Below are 14364 nucleotides of genomic sequence, written 5' to 3' on the forward strand. Positions count from 1 at the left end.
GGCCAGGGCTCCCTTTCTCTCCTTCCTTCCAGCTCCCTCCCAGATCCCCTACCTCTCTGTACCCAGCACATTTTAACTCCAGTAAATTTTCTTTCTTCTCCAACTGAAGGGAGGGCAGTTTGATTACTTACAACCCTGATAAATAGAATATTTCTCAATACCTGGTGAATTGGGTGTATCTAGTGAAATTTGACTTTCTTAGGTTCTAGAATATACACTACCTACTAAGAGAGTTACAGGATAATAGCACTCAAAGTCTTTAATAGTTAGTTATGAAATATAATTAGTTGATTGGTTATTAGTGTGTAAGTGCTATGGGTAAAGGCCCTCATTCTCGAGGTGCCTAACATTCCCCGGACACAATCCGGGCCATGGCACTGCCACCTCATATTTTATAGCTGTAGCTAAGCTGCAGAGGGAAAAGAAAAAAAATGCCCTAAGCTGTTTTGATGATGCATAATAAGTGGCTAGGAGGTGTTATATCCTTAGAGACTATAACAAAATCCTGTATAGCTGAAAAGTTCTGGGCAGGCAGTTACCTGAGTCCCTGTGCCTACACGGTGCCCCAAGACAGACTCACAGTGAGATCTTGAGCATAAGACTTCATTCCTCTACTCTCGGCTACTCCATCTGTACAACCAGAGGGGCGGCTGGATGGGTGGGCTCCAAATTTCTTTTATAGTGTGCCTCTATCAGTAAACACCTTTTGCGCGTTCATCCCCACGAGATACATATATATATATATACACTTATAATGTACTATTTGTACCAAAATATTATGTACGCAACATATAGAAAATTTCAAGGGATAAGAGAAACATGAATTATATTTTTATGTTCTACTAACCATAATGGCTTTAATTTATCACTGGCTAATATTTCAAGGCCACATATTTACTTAGGACAAGACACTCCATTGAGAGTTGCTATAAATCCATATTTCAAGTAGCAAGATAACTTCCATCTGCTTTTGCCGCTGATTTCTTGCCAGATTGTTGTTTTTACCTCATAATGTGGCTGAGAAGGAGAACTCACATGAGAAATTAGAAAAGTATCACCTCATCAATTGTCATTGTTTGTTTTTGCTTGCAACAGACTATTATGTTATATAATATTATTAATATTATCCTTAAAACTCAGTTTTTTGCAGGGATCTTTTTAGGCTTGTGAAGGTAGGTATTAGTTACACCTAGACAATACAGTTTGTCAGTTGTTATTAAAAGGCAAGCATAGGAAAGGGTGAGGGGCTTCCTCCTGACTTAGGGATCTCTGCTCACATGGGCATGGTGTACACCATACAACATACACACTGAGTGAGGGAGTAAGAGCCACTCTGATTAAACATTAATAAGCACTTTTCTTTCTTGTTCTTAGATAGACTACAAATAGAAATGGAACTTCTACTATTCTCTCCCCACCATCCAGAGGACTGTCTCAGGGCCCCCTTTGGTGATCAATGCAATCCCCTTATCAATAAAATTCTTTGACTCTCCACTGTCTCCACAGATGGAACCTCTCTCAGCTCTCCAGTCTACTGCTGCTGGTCAGCACTCCCTCCGTGTGAACTGAGCCAAGGTAATGGCATGCACTGGGATCTACACTGCAAAGAGCTGAGCTGTCTGGGTGAGCAGCACGTGGTGCCCACAGAGCTGGGCCAGGCTGTAGGTCCAGGAATGATCCTCCACGGCTCTTTCCCCTGGACAACCACTGTCCACAATGAAGAGTCCCTCCCTTCTCCAAATATGTGAGCCCTTCCCCTCTCCTCTTTCCCTACCCAGGAATCCAGTTTTTGCTTAGCCAACCCCACTTCTGCTGGGAGAAATAAGGAGAGCTCCTTTTTATGTACATAGGTGTTCACACAGGTGGAGCTAGACTGGACTTTTCCCCTAGGACCCTTTCCCCAGTTATGCTTCCAGGGGGAATAAGAGACTTGACCTACATTGCAAGGCTAGAATGTGAAGTTGATTGAGGTCTAGATAATTCCAAAACCCACACTGTTTCCAACTTCCAAGAGCAGAAAGTGACTAGGGTTTGCATATGTATCATGTGTTTCCATATGTGCACATAAACATACATATCTATGTAGTCATACAATATAGTTGATCACACAGTACATGGTTAGATAAATAACTACAGTGGAAATGCTGACATGTCCCAGAAAAGTCATAGGTCCAAAGATGGACTGACAGGTTGAGAGCCCCTGGAGCAGGCAGTCTCCTTAGCCCACACCTAAGACCATCTCCTGGTAACTGAGGATAAGGGTGTCCTCCTAGGGAAACTGAAAAATAAGACTCAGATTTGTCTGCTCCTGACTCATCTGTCTGGCCTCCATGAAGGGGTGGCATTTACCCTGGCCTTGGACAGAAACCTCTTCTGGTTTGGAGAGGAGTCAGCTTCCTTGCCAAGGTGATTATAACCAAATACCACTTGGGGCCCTTCTGCACCAGCTGTCCAAGCTCAGGGCAATAAACTCGGTGAGGCATTTGTAGTCCTTCTGCATCTAAGTGACTATGCTTTTGGCAATCAAGTCCAAGTGTTAAAAATAAGAGAGCAGAGGAATAGAAGAATCAAATCAGGTGCAATTAGTTGGGGGAGAGCTTTCAAAATAAAGCTGCACCCCCTTTTGTCACTTCACCCCACGTTATTGCGAGTCCTTAGATTAGCCCCACTCTCAGTTGTGGGGGAGGTCTCGGCATCAAGACAATGAAGATGATGATGACCATGATGATGAAGGTACACCATTTGTTATACACATACTTTGTGCCAAGAATTGTCATATATGCTTTTCAAACATTATTTCAACTCACCCATAGTCCTTTGAGGTAGCAACTACTATTATCTTCAGATGAGGAAACTAAGGTTCAAAGGTGTTGGCTGGGTAATTATCCCAAGTTCACATTGCTTTTGACAGGTGGAGCCAAGACTTGAATCCAGATCTGTCTGGTTCCAAAAGCCACAATCTTAACCACTGCTCCAGGAACCCCAGTTTGGAAACCAAAGAGAGAAAGACCACCCTCTTACAATGCGTTTATCAGGGAGTAACATGACCCAACAAATGTTTAAGGCCAGGTATTCTCTCCCTGTTAGGTGATCATCCATTTATTCAATAAATATCAACTGAGCATCTTCTAAGTGCCAGGCATTGCCCTAAGTGCTATGGATAAAGCACTGAACAAAATAAGTTCCTATTCTCCTAAAACTCAGAATATAATAGAAGATGGATAAACAAATCAACTAATATGCACTGTGTCAGGAGGTGATAAGACCATAAGGGAGACAGAGAGTGATGATGCCGAGGTGCTCTTTTGGATAGGGTGCTGGAGGAAGACCAATATCCATGGGTGACATCTGAGCAGAGACCTGAAGGAATGAGGGGCTGAGCCCTGCAGAGATCTGGGAGAAGTGTGTTCCAGGCAAAGGTCACAACAAATAGAACTCAGTGAGAGCATGCCTGAAGACCAGGTTTGCCCTGCCCTCTAGGTTCTCAAGCCTGCCTTCCCTTTTGTTAATCTGCAAAAATACATCAGATGCCTCAATTCAGAAAGTTCTCCTCAACGGTTTCAGAGAGAAAAATCAGGTAGCTTTATTGTATTTACTTACATGAGCTTTTTCATCCCTACAATGGCTCTGAAAAGTAGGGGTGTTAAAGTTATGGTCTGCTGGCTCCAAAGCCTATGCTCTTTCCACCATGCCTTGTGACGTGAACCACATGACTCCAGGCTGACGTAATTCCTTCCTTCTCAAGAGCTCAGAGCACCTGGAAACCGGAACATCGGGTCTTCAACCATCTGACATTAGCTATGGCCTCTTGGGTGCCAAGCTCATGCTGGGTGCTGTGAGAGCACAGCGAGGAGCAAGAAAGACCTGGCCCCTCCTCTGAAGGATGGCTCTCAACACTTAACAGGGTCACTTCCAAGACACACGTCATCCGTGTGTCATACAGTCCCTAGCCCATGCTCCAGCCCTACGAATTCCTCCCATCCTACCTCTGGTGGAGGGAAAATGAGTCCTGAGCCTTCGGTCCTCAGCCAACTTTGAGCGGCCACTGGGGCTCAGTCTCTGCTACCAGCTCCACTCACCCTGCGCCCTGCCCTGTGAAGTCCTCCTGGCTAGCAGAGAGCTGGTTTCTAAGCTGAACTCTCCAGTTCTTGCCCACTGACAGAGGTAGAGTGGACGAGGTAATTAAGATCCTGTCACTTCCCAAGGAATGGAATTCGAGAGACTCCATAGGGTGGGCCAGGCCATTAGAAGAATCCAAGATGGGTTTGGGCATTCAGACAAACAGCGGGCCAGTTCTCATTTGATCCAAACAATATGCCTGACAATAAGCCCACCACACCCCCTGCCTCCAAAGGGAATTAAACTCCACTGAGAGTTGGCAGGAACTCATCTCTCAAGTGCTCCCATAGAGGGATGTAACTTCTAAACCCAGTGGATCGACGAAAGGATCTAGGAACAGCCAACAGATGAGAAATTAGTCTGACAGGGGGCTGTCAGAGCTTATTCAGACATGGGCCTGTCAGCCCACTGCCTCCCTCCATCCAGAAAAACTAAATGGGGTGGTTGGAAATAAGACTTGGAGGGATGGCAGAGGGGAAGAATGTTAAATTGCAGCTGAACTTCACCTCCCCCAACCTCAAGGGCTTCTCCTCCAGTGTCAACAAATATGCAACCAATTAATGTAATTGCAGAGTTATTTATGGTGCCCAGCAACGTGCAGCTGGATCCTAAAAGACAAGGGTGGAAGCAGAGAAAAAACTTTCTTGGTTTTTGGTGTGCAGTTTTCTGGGTTGGATTTTTTTCTTCCCTTTTCTTTCAGATGTTTCAGTCAACTTGTGGTATCCATGTGTCTGGTGGTCATGGCCCCTTCCAGGCAGTTCGCAGGTGTTCCTGCCTGGGGGGAGGAAAAGGAGGGGAAAGTCGAGGGAAAAAGCTAAAGGTCTTCAGATTTCAAACTGTGACCTGACATAGAAGACTTTTTCAAGGTTCCCCACTCTGACTGCACCCCTGTCTTAATCCCCTTCATTGACCCTTTCCATAACAACCATGAGCAAAAATTGCATCTAGAGACTTCTTTTTCCCATAGCTCTGTTATGTGATTGTTTGGACTGACAGCTGTGTTGCCATTCAGCACCCCACACAAGACAGGTTTTAATTAGAGTTATTGAGGGGTTTGAATTGGCACAATTAGGGCCAGCATTAATGGGGTCTCCATGTGTTCTTTTGAACAGTTTGGCCCTATTTTTTGTCGCAGGGCAGGAGGGGGTTGCAACTAATGAAGTTGGAGAGTGCAAATTATCTGAGCAAAAAGAGGGCAAGCGTGAACCACCCAGGGGAGGGGCATGCAAAGAAAAGAAAGCAGTTACACATGGTGGAGACACACACATTTGCACATACTTATTTTTGTGTCTTCCTTTTTCAACATTGTCGTTTTAGAAGAAAGTTCAGGCCACCAAATATGTATCATTGGCTAAGAGAGGAAAGAGAAAAGATGTGTATCTTATGCCAAACAAAAGCTAACTAAGAGTGTGTGTGTGTGTGTGTGTGTGTGTGTGTGTGTGTCTTACACTTGCCCCAAATATTTATGGGCATATTAGAGGAAGAGCAAGATACAAAGACAGTCCGGCCAGGCGTGGCTCAGTGGTTGAGTGTCGACCTAGGATCCAGGTAATCAGTGTTCGATTCCGGGTCAGGGCACATGCCCGGGTTGCGGGCTCAATCAATGACTCTTTCATCATTGATGTTTCTCTCTCTCTCTCTCTCCCTCTCCTTTCCTCTCTCTGAAATAAAGATATATTAAAAAAAAAAAAAAGTCCTAATCCTTCATGATCTAAAATGTTGATTGCTCTGTGCTATCCCAGTTTCCCACGTGCTTTCTTTCCAGATGTCTGTTCTTCTCTTTTAACTCCTCAAGCCCTGTCCTCTGCGGTCTCTTGACAGGGCTCAATCAAAAAATATAAGCTCCATTCCCAAGTCTCTGAGCCCCCCACTCATAAACCTTATGTAGCCTGGGAAGGTGCTGAGGACACTGAGCTAAAGCCTGGTAGGCCCTGATGTCTCTGACTTCTTTCTGGACCTGGCACTCCACCCAGAGGGGGTTTTTTGTCAATGGCATTTGCAGTAAAAAGTCAGTACAGACATTTGGATAGCAGGAAGGTCAGAACTGGAAAAACAAATATGATGGAGCCAGTTATCAATCAACTCTAAGTGAGAAAAAGGCAGTTGAACTGAAATAGGCCTCAGTTCAGCGTGGCCCTAGTGCCTAGGGTTGGCTTTTGAGTGAGCAGAGCAGTTTTGGGGACTGGAACCATTCAGTAAGCTAAAGCAGCAGCAGCCCACAGCAGGACAGGGAGGGAGGAAGAGTCACATACAAGCTGCAGCTAAAAATATTGTGAGCACTTGCTTATGAAAACCAGGTTAAAGCCCCCTGCCATCACTGGGGCCAACAGTGGGGACGGCTGCCTGCCACAAGGTCTTATTTCGCAAGGAAGCTCCATTCTGCATCGGCGGCGTCACCTTCCTTCATGCTGCGATGCTGTCTGCATTTCCCGGTGGTTAGCTCTTCCAGTGGCCAAGGCTACTCTTGCTCTTTTGCAGAGTGAATGGAGGAAGGAAGGTTGGCTCACTCTCTGTGGGGCAGTCTTGGCAGAGAGAAATGGGGAGAGCAGTTGATAGGACTGAGGGTCGCTCCAGCTAGACAAATATCCAATTCAAAATGCCCCCAGCACTCAACGTCGCTTTGGGTTCTGGCGTCCACACAGTTCGGCCATGTCTGATTCAGACAGCTCTTCTGACAGACCACGCGGACAGCCTTTATAAAGAGTCCCACATTGCTGGTCAAACTGGTTTTCCCAAAAGGTGAAATACTGGGCCCAGCAAAGACCAGCCTGCGGCGCGTGCAGCATGCCACAGTTGCTTTAAAACAGCAGTTCTCAACAGGAGGCGACTTTGCCCCCAGGCAGTATTTGGCAATGTCTGGAGATGTGTTTCGTTGCCACACCTGGGAGCGGGGTGCTACTGGCATCTAGAAGGTGAAGGCCAGAGATGTGGCCATCCATCCTGCAAGGCGCACACAAAGAGCTATCAAGGCCAAACGTCAAGAATGCCCAGGCCAAGACAGCCCGCTTTAAAGTCAAACAGACCTGCTACAAACCAGCTCTGCCTTTCCCTAGCTGTGCAGTGTTAGCAGCCAATAACCGCTCCAAGCTTTGGTTTCAGCACCTGTAAAACAGGGGTATAAATACCTCACTTCTAGGTAACACTGTTAGGGGCAAGAAATACCCATTTTTTTCCTTTTTATTCTTTCTTTCTTTCTTTCTTTCTTTCTTTCTTTCTTTCTTTCTTTCTTTCTTTCTTTCTTTCTTTCTTTCTTTCTTTCTTTCTTTCTTTCTTTCTTTCTTTCTTCTTTCTTTCTTTCTTTCTTTCTTTCTTTCTTTCTTTCTTTCTTTCTTTCTTTCTTTCTTTCTTTCTTTCTTTTCTTTCATTTTAACTTATGAAGAATGTTCTGGGCTATCTTTATTAGAATCACTAAAAGAATGCGACATTTGGTAACCGCTAGTGAAATCTTCCAGCCCTGAAATTGTCTGTCACCTGCCTCCCTCCCCAGGTGGATTTCTTCCACAGAAACGAGAAGGCTGGGTGCCCAAACCCTTGGGGAGACACCTTCAAAACACCTTACATTCGGAGTCAGAGCAACACGGGAAAGGGCTCTGCAGGGCTCCGTCCCCTCGCTGCCTGTGGCCAGCGGCACTGTGGTGGCTGCTGCACCCCCGGAGACTGACCCTGCGGGGAGGGGTGGCCTCATTTCCGGTGGAAGTGGACTTGAGTTCGGCCTTTTCTTTTGAACCACACGGCGGCCAAACAGCAATTAGCCGAGGCCTGAAAAATGAGTGTGCTCTCTGGCTCCCGGGGGAGGGCAGGCCGGCCGGCCCGGCCCGGGGTGGCTGCCCCATTCCCCCTATTGTGCCGCCCACAGGGCGTTTTATTGAAAAGAGCGGAGTGCGTCTAATGCAGTTATCCGTGTCCGCCCCATCGGGCCTGGGCTGGGGCGAGGGCGCAGCTGCCGCCGCCTCACACACTCCAACAAAGGAGCCGCCTGCAGAATGTGCTCCCCTTTGAACAGCTCATCTGGTTTTCATTTTTGAAAGGTCCCCAATCTTTTCTTCCACCCAGCCCCCACCCACCTGCACCCCTCCCAGTTCCCCTCCCCTGTGCTCTAGATGTGCCTCTGGGCAGGGGCGCCCCACCTCCGCCCCACACGGTCCCCCCCCTCCTGAGTTTTGGAGGCATGGACTTCCCCCAACTCTGGCCAGGGCCACCTGTGGGGGCCCAGGGCTTGGAGGTGAGAGCTGGAGAGGGGGGCTCCTGCCTGACTTCCCCACAAGCCTCAGTTTCCCCACCTTTAAAATGCTGTGCTTGGATGCCAGCTTGTGCCTTTCAACTCCAGTGGTCTGTGAGTCAACGAAGCGATTTGTAAACTATGTGGCAAATACTTAATAGTATAATTCATAAATTTTAAATTGTCATAAAATTTCACAGCCTGAAGATAACCACTATTAACATTCCAGAGTATTTTCTTCTGGCCTTTTTTATGTGTAATAAGTCATATACAAAATTATCATTGCTTGGTCGAGCTCATGTTGTATAAACATGATCCTGCTTTTACTTTATCTGGAGTGTTTTGCTATGTTAATAGTACTTGAAAATCTCTTTAAACAGCTGCAAAATTACGACTTGTACCATAATTGATTTAACTGGTTCCCCCATTGTCAGACTAAGTCGTTCTGCTGTTTGTTTTGTTTTTCCTCACTATTATACATTCAAGGCGATTTTTAAAAAACAGAATCCTCAAGTGGCTTCCCAAGTTGACAGCTGGGACCAACCCCCCTGCCCCATTATAAATCAAAGGCATAAGGCAGGCACTTCCACCTCTTCCTAGGGCTGGCATGGAGGGGAAAGGTCATCATTGGCCTCCTGCTCCCCTCCCTGACACCTCAAGTCACCTGCAAGTTGAAAATTCTGGTGTGAGTCATGGCCCCTGTAAATTATGGCCTTGGGCAAGCTGTATAAACCCCAGAGTCCTCAGTTACATAATGAAGATACGCTCACATCAACCTCAGAGGGCTCTTACGAGAACTAAATGAAATAAGAAACTCAATGTGCTTAACTGATGCCTGGCACCTAGAAATCCCTTCTTGGTAACTGAGGCCAAATTCTCAGATGAATTTCAGATCCCAAGGGCTGGTGGGGACTGGAAGGAGAATATGAGAAGTGGTCCTTCCCAGAGCTCTCAAACCCTGCCCACAGAGCAGAGCGTGTAACTGGGACACAGATGCCTGGCTGCCCCATTTACTGTGTGACCTTGGGCAAGTTTCCTAATCCTGCACCGAAGTTTCTCCACCAATAAAAGGGAGAGTTGTGAGGATTAAAGTAATACATAAAAAGTACGTGAAACAGTGCCTGGCGCATACTAAGTGCTCGATAAATTTAGTTATCATTATTGTGTACCTACCTGCCTGCCGAGCTCGTGAAAAGTAAAGTTGGCTTCCCCCAGGAAGTAGTTTTCTCTTTCGTCTCCCAGGACTAGTCCCTTCCAAGACCTTATCAACACAGGCTCCTGCCTTCAACCTCAGGCCCAGATCAAAGCCAAACCCCAATGAAATTCTGAGCTCCAGCAAAGAGCCCAGTCTCCAGAGAGATCCTCACAGAGCACCCATGCCCTAGCCACACCCCCAGCCTCTGCCTCTGGAACTTGGCATTTCCATTGGCCCAGAGAAAGGGACAGGTCGGGAGTTGGGAGCCTGCGTTGCCATGACCTTGAATCTCCTCTTTCGCCTCCTCAGGACTTTCTGTTCATTTGTCCAATTAAGAATTACATCAATGCAGCCACCATTAACTGAGTGCCCACTAGATGTGAGACCCTTAGCTCACTGAATCCACACTGAAACCCTGTAAATTTTTATAATAACATCCACTGCATGGAAACTGAGCTCAGAATGGTTAAGCAATTTCCCAAAGTGTAGAACAGAGATTTGAATTCATGAGAATCTGACCACAAAGTCCTATTCTTCCCAGGACACTATGTGACTCGGGTTCCTTTGTTGCTGAAGTTACAGAGTCACCTTGCTGGAAAACGGGCCCTGAATTGGGAGGGCACTTGGGGTAGGGTTGCCAGATTTAGAAAAAGGAAAATACAGGACACCCAGTTAACTTTGAACTTCAGATAAACAATTATTTTGAGTATAAGAATACTAAGAAATGTTCATTACATATTTGAATTCCAAGTTAATTGGGTGTCCTGTATTTTATCTTGCACAACTAGTTTGAGAACTTCATTCACCCTCCCTAGCAGCCGGTTCTGCACAGTCTTAGTCTCCAGATCACATCACAATGATGTGATGTCACTCAATCCCCTCAACTCCATGCCCTTTTTTTCTAATTCAGAGGTTACATGACTTGTCTGAGATCACAAGGCTGGAAGTTGAATCACACACAGCCCCAATCTCCTGTCCTGAGTCTCCTGCTATTATTACAATGCTTAGCAAAGTGGTTGCCACAGCTCAAGGGAGGATCTGTTCTTTCCAGTGTAGAACTGTCATTTAGTTGCATTAACATGAGAAAAATACTGTGAAAATTTTAACAAGTAATGCTATCTGAAGACTCTCTCTTAAGAGTCATTAAGAATCTATTGGTTGGGACTGAGTGGAAACTACACTGACACTCTCCCAGGGCCAAACTGGAATTAGAACTAAAATATAGAAAAACCATCCTGAATAATCAACTGCAACTGAAGACAAGCTGGAGAGCACCCTCATAACCCAGGAGGAAAAGTGAAGACTGCATAGAGACTGGTAGGAAGCACAGAGGCATGAGAGGGCTGGCTGGGCTTCCACAGGCAGCAACTGAAGTTCCAGAGGGATACCTTAGCTATAAGGGGTTCCCACTGAGGACTCTGGGGCCTAAACCCCAGGCTTGGCTTCCCAGCCAAAAGCACCAGAACTGAGAAAGGTGCCCACATAACATCTGGCTGTGAAAAGCAGCCAGGTTTCTGTCTGCCAGGGAGGGACAGCTGGAAATGCAGGCACCCTCTTAAAGAGCCAATGCACAAAGTTTTGTGTGCAGCCACTCACCTTGGGCTCCGGTGGAGGGAGGGCAGAGGGGACTGGAGCTGTGTGAGGAGAATCTAGGGTTGTGGGTTCTGGAGATAAAGCTCAGAGGGCACCCGTCTGGATTCCTGTGCTGAGTCATTCCCCCATACTACAGAGGCAGACATTTACCTTCCAAACAGCTTTTGCCTGAGGGGAAAGCAATTGTCCCACCATGCTGGAAAACCTCTCAGCTTACTCCATGGAGTTTCTACAACCTGAAGCTCATTAAGAGAATCAGATTAATCACCCTGCAGCCAGAGGCATCTGACACTGGCCTGCACCAGAGACCCTCCAAAAAAACTAAGAGTCCTAGCAGGCCTATCTAATACATAAAAACAAGCCAAAACAGGCAGCCAAATAGGGAGACAAAAAAAAACAAGTTCCAAATGAATGAACAAGAGAAGTCTCCAGAAAAAGAGCTAAATGAAACAAAGATAAGCAATCTGTCAGATACAGAGTTCAGAATACTGATTGTAAGGATGCTCAACAGTATGAAAAAAGATATGGAAACTCTGAAGGAAATTAAGGATGACATAGCAAAAATAAAGAATACATTGGAAGAAATAAAGAGCAGATTAGAGGAAGCTAAGGATCAGATCAGTGATTTAGAAGATAGGGTAGAAAAAAATCAATCAGAGATCCAAAAAGAAAAAACAATTTAAAAACAGGACAGTCTAAGGGAGCTGTGGGACAACATGAAACATAACAATATTTGCATCATAGGAGTGCCAGAAGAGGTCAAAAGTAAGCAAGGGTTAGAGAACCTGTTTGAAGAAATAATGGCAGAAAACTTCCCTCACCTGGTCAAGGAAAAAGGCACACAAGTTTGGGAGGCACAGAGAGTCCCAAGCAAGAAGAATCCCAAGAGGCCCATGCCCAGACACATCATAATTAAAATGCCAAGAATTCAAGACAAAGAAAGAATATTAAAGGCAACAAGAGAAAAGCAACCTGTTACCTACAAAGGAGCTCCCATAGGCTGTCAGCTGCCAGAACTCTACAGGCCAGAAGGGAATAGCATGAAGTATTCAAGATAATGCAAAACAAGGCTCTGAAACCAAGACTACTCTATCCAGCAAGACTATCATTCAAAATAGATGGTGAAATAAAGAGCTTCCCAGACCAAAAAGAAAAAAAAGGCTAAAGGAGTTTATCACCACCAACCAGCATTGCAGGAAATGTTAAAGGGACTGCTATAATTAGAACTAGAAATAGAAAGATTGCAAGAAATCTTAAAGGAACTGCTGTAATAACAAGAAGAAATAGAGAGAGAAACACAGGCATAAAGATTTAAAATGGCAATAAATAAGGACCTATCAATAAAAACCTTAAGGACTTTAAGGGAGAGATCAACAGCAATACAGTCATAGTCGTGGACTTTAACACCCTACTGATTTCACTGGATAGATCTTCCAGACCAAAAAGTCAATACAGAAACAGTGACTCTAAATGGCACACTAGATCCGATGGATTTAATTGATATTTACAGAACATTTCAACCCAAAGCTGCAGAATATACATTCCTCTCAAGTACACATGGGTCATTCTCAAAGATAGACCACATGTTAGGACACAAAACTAATCTCTACAAGTTCAAGAAGATTGAAATCATATCAAGCATCTCAGATCACAAGGGCATGAAATTAGAAATCAACCACAGTAAAAACACTCAAAAACATTCAAACACATGGAGGCTAAATAGCATGTTATTAAACAATGAAGTGGTTATCAATAAGATCACGAAAGAAATCAAAAACTTCCTGGAAACAAATGAAAATGAACACACAACAATCCAAAATCTATGGGACACAGTGAAAGCAGTCCTAAGAGGGAAGTTCATAGCACTGCAGGCCTACCTCCAAAGGCAAGGAAAATTTTTAGTGAACTATCTAACCCTACAACTTAAAGAATTAGAAAGCTCCCCTATGAAGCTGTCCTGAGCAGGGCTTTTATTTGCTGGGAGGTTTTTTTCATCAGTTATTATTGGCCTATTCAGGTTTTCTGATTCTTCCTGATTCAGTTTTACATGATCTCATTCATATGTGGAATCTAATAAACAAAATAGACTGAGGAACAAAATAGATCCAGAGACACAGAAGCATGGAACAGACTGAGGCATCTCAGTGGGAAAGCAGAGGTGGGGGAGTGGGTGGGGGGAGATTAATCAAAAAACTTACATGCATATATGCATAACTCATGGACACAGGCAACAATGCAGTGAAGCCTGGGGAGGGCAGATGGGGAATGGAGGAGATCAATGGGGGAAAAAAGGGGGAATACCTGTAATACTTTCAACAATAAATATAAATTTTAAAAAAAAGAATCTATTGGTTGCAAGTGACAAACCCGGACTTGAAATAACAGACTAAAAAGGGATTGAGAGCTCATGTCACTGAAAAGGCCAGGTGACCACAATGATAGGAGCCAGCTGGAATCTCAATGCTCAAAGCCAGAATAGAGCAACAAAATAAATAGTATTGGATTAAATCTCAAAGTATAAAATAAATACACTGAAGTCCATAGTTATGTAAATAAATGATTGGATAAACAAAAGGAGGAGGAACAAGTCTCCTATGCAAAAGAATTCCAAATAATTTATGTAAATACTCCAAAGGGAAGGAACATAAATCCCTACTCTTTAAGCACAGGCTGCACATAGTGACTTCCTCCCAAAAATTACAGTTTGGGAAGGGGGATGAACAATCATTTTCCAGTGGAGAAACATGACAAACCCAACCTCAGCCAGGTGAGCAAGGTCAACATCACTGGAGATAAGTCCTATTGACAGTATGTCCCTTGATGTGATGTGATGAGAATGTGGTCTTCCTCCAGAAACATATAATCCCAGTCTAATTATGAGAAAAACATTAGACAAATCCCAATTAAGGGGCCTTTACAAAATACCTGACCAGTATTTCTCAAATGTGTCAAAGTCACCAAAAACAAGAAAAATCTGAGAAACTGTCACAGCCAAGAGAAACCTGTAGGTACCCTGGATGGGCTCCAGGATAAGGGGGATTCAGGGAAAATGAAGAAAACCTGAATAAAATGTGCCAATGTGTTTGTTAATTGAGATAAATGTGCCATACTAATGTAAGATGTTAATGATAGGTGAAACTGGGGATGAAGTCTATGGGAACTCTCTGTACTATTTTCACAAGTTTTCTATAAATCTAAAACTATTCTAAAATAAAAAGCTATTAAAGAAAAAGCCAGA

This window comes from Miniopterus natalensis, chromosome 1, assembly GCF_054644295.1.
Source record: "Miniopterus natalensis isolate mMinNat1 chromosome 1, mMinNat1.hap1, whole genome shotgun sequence".
Lineage (NCBI taxonomy): Eukaryota > Metazoa > Chordata > Mammalia > Chiroptera > Miniopteridae > Miniopterus > Miniopterus natalensis.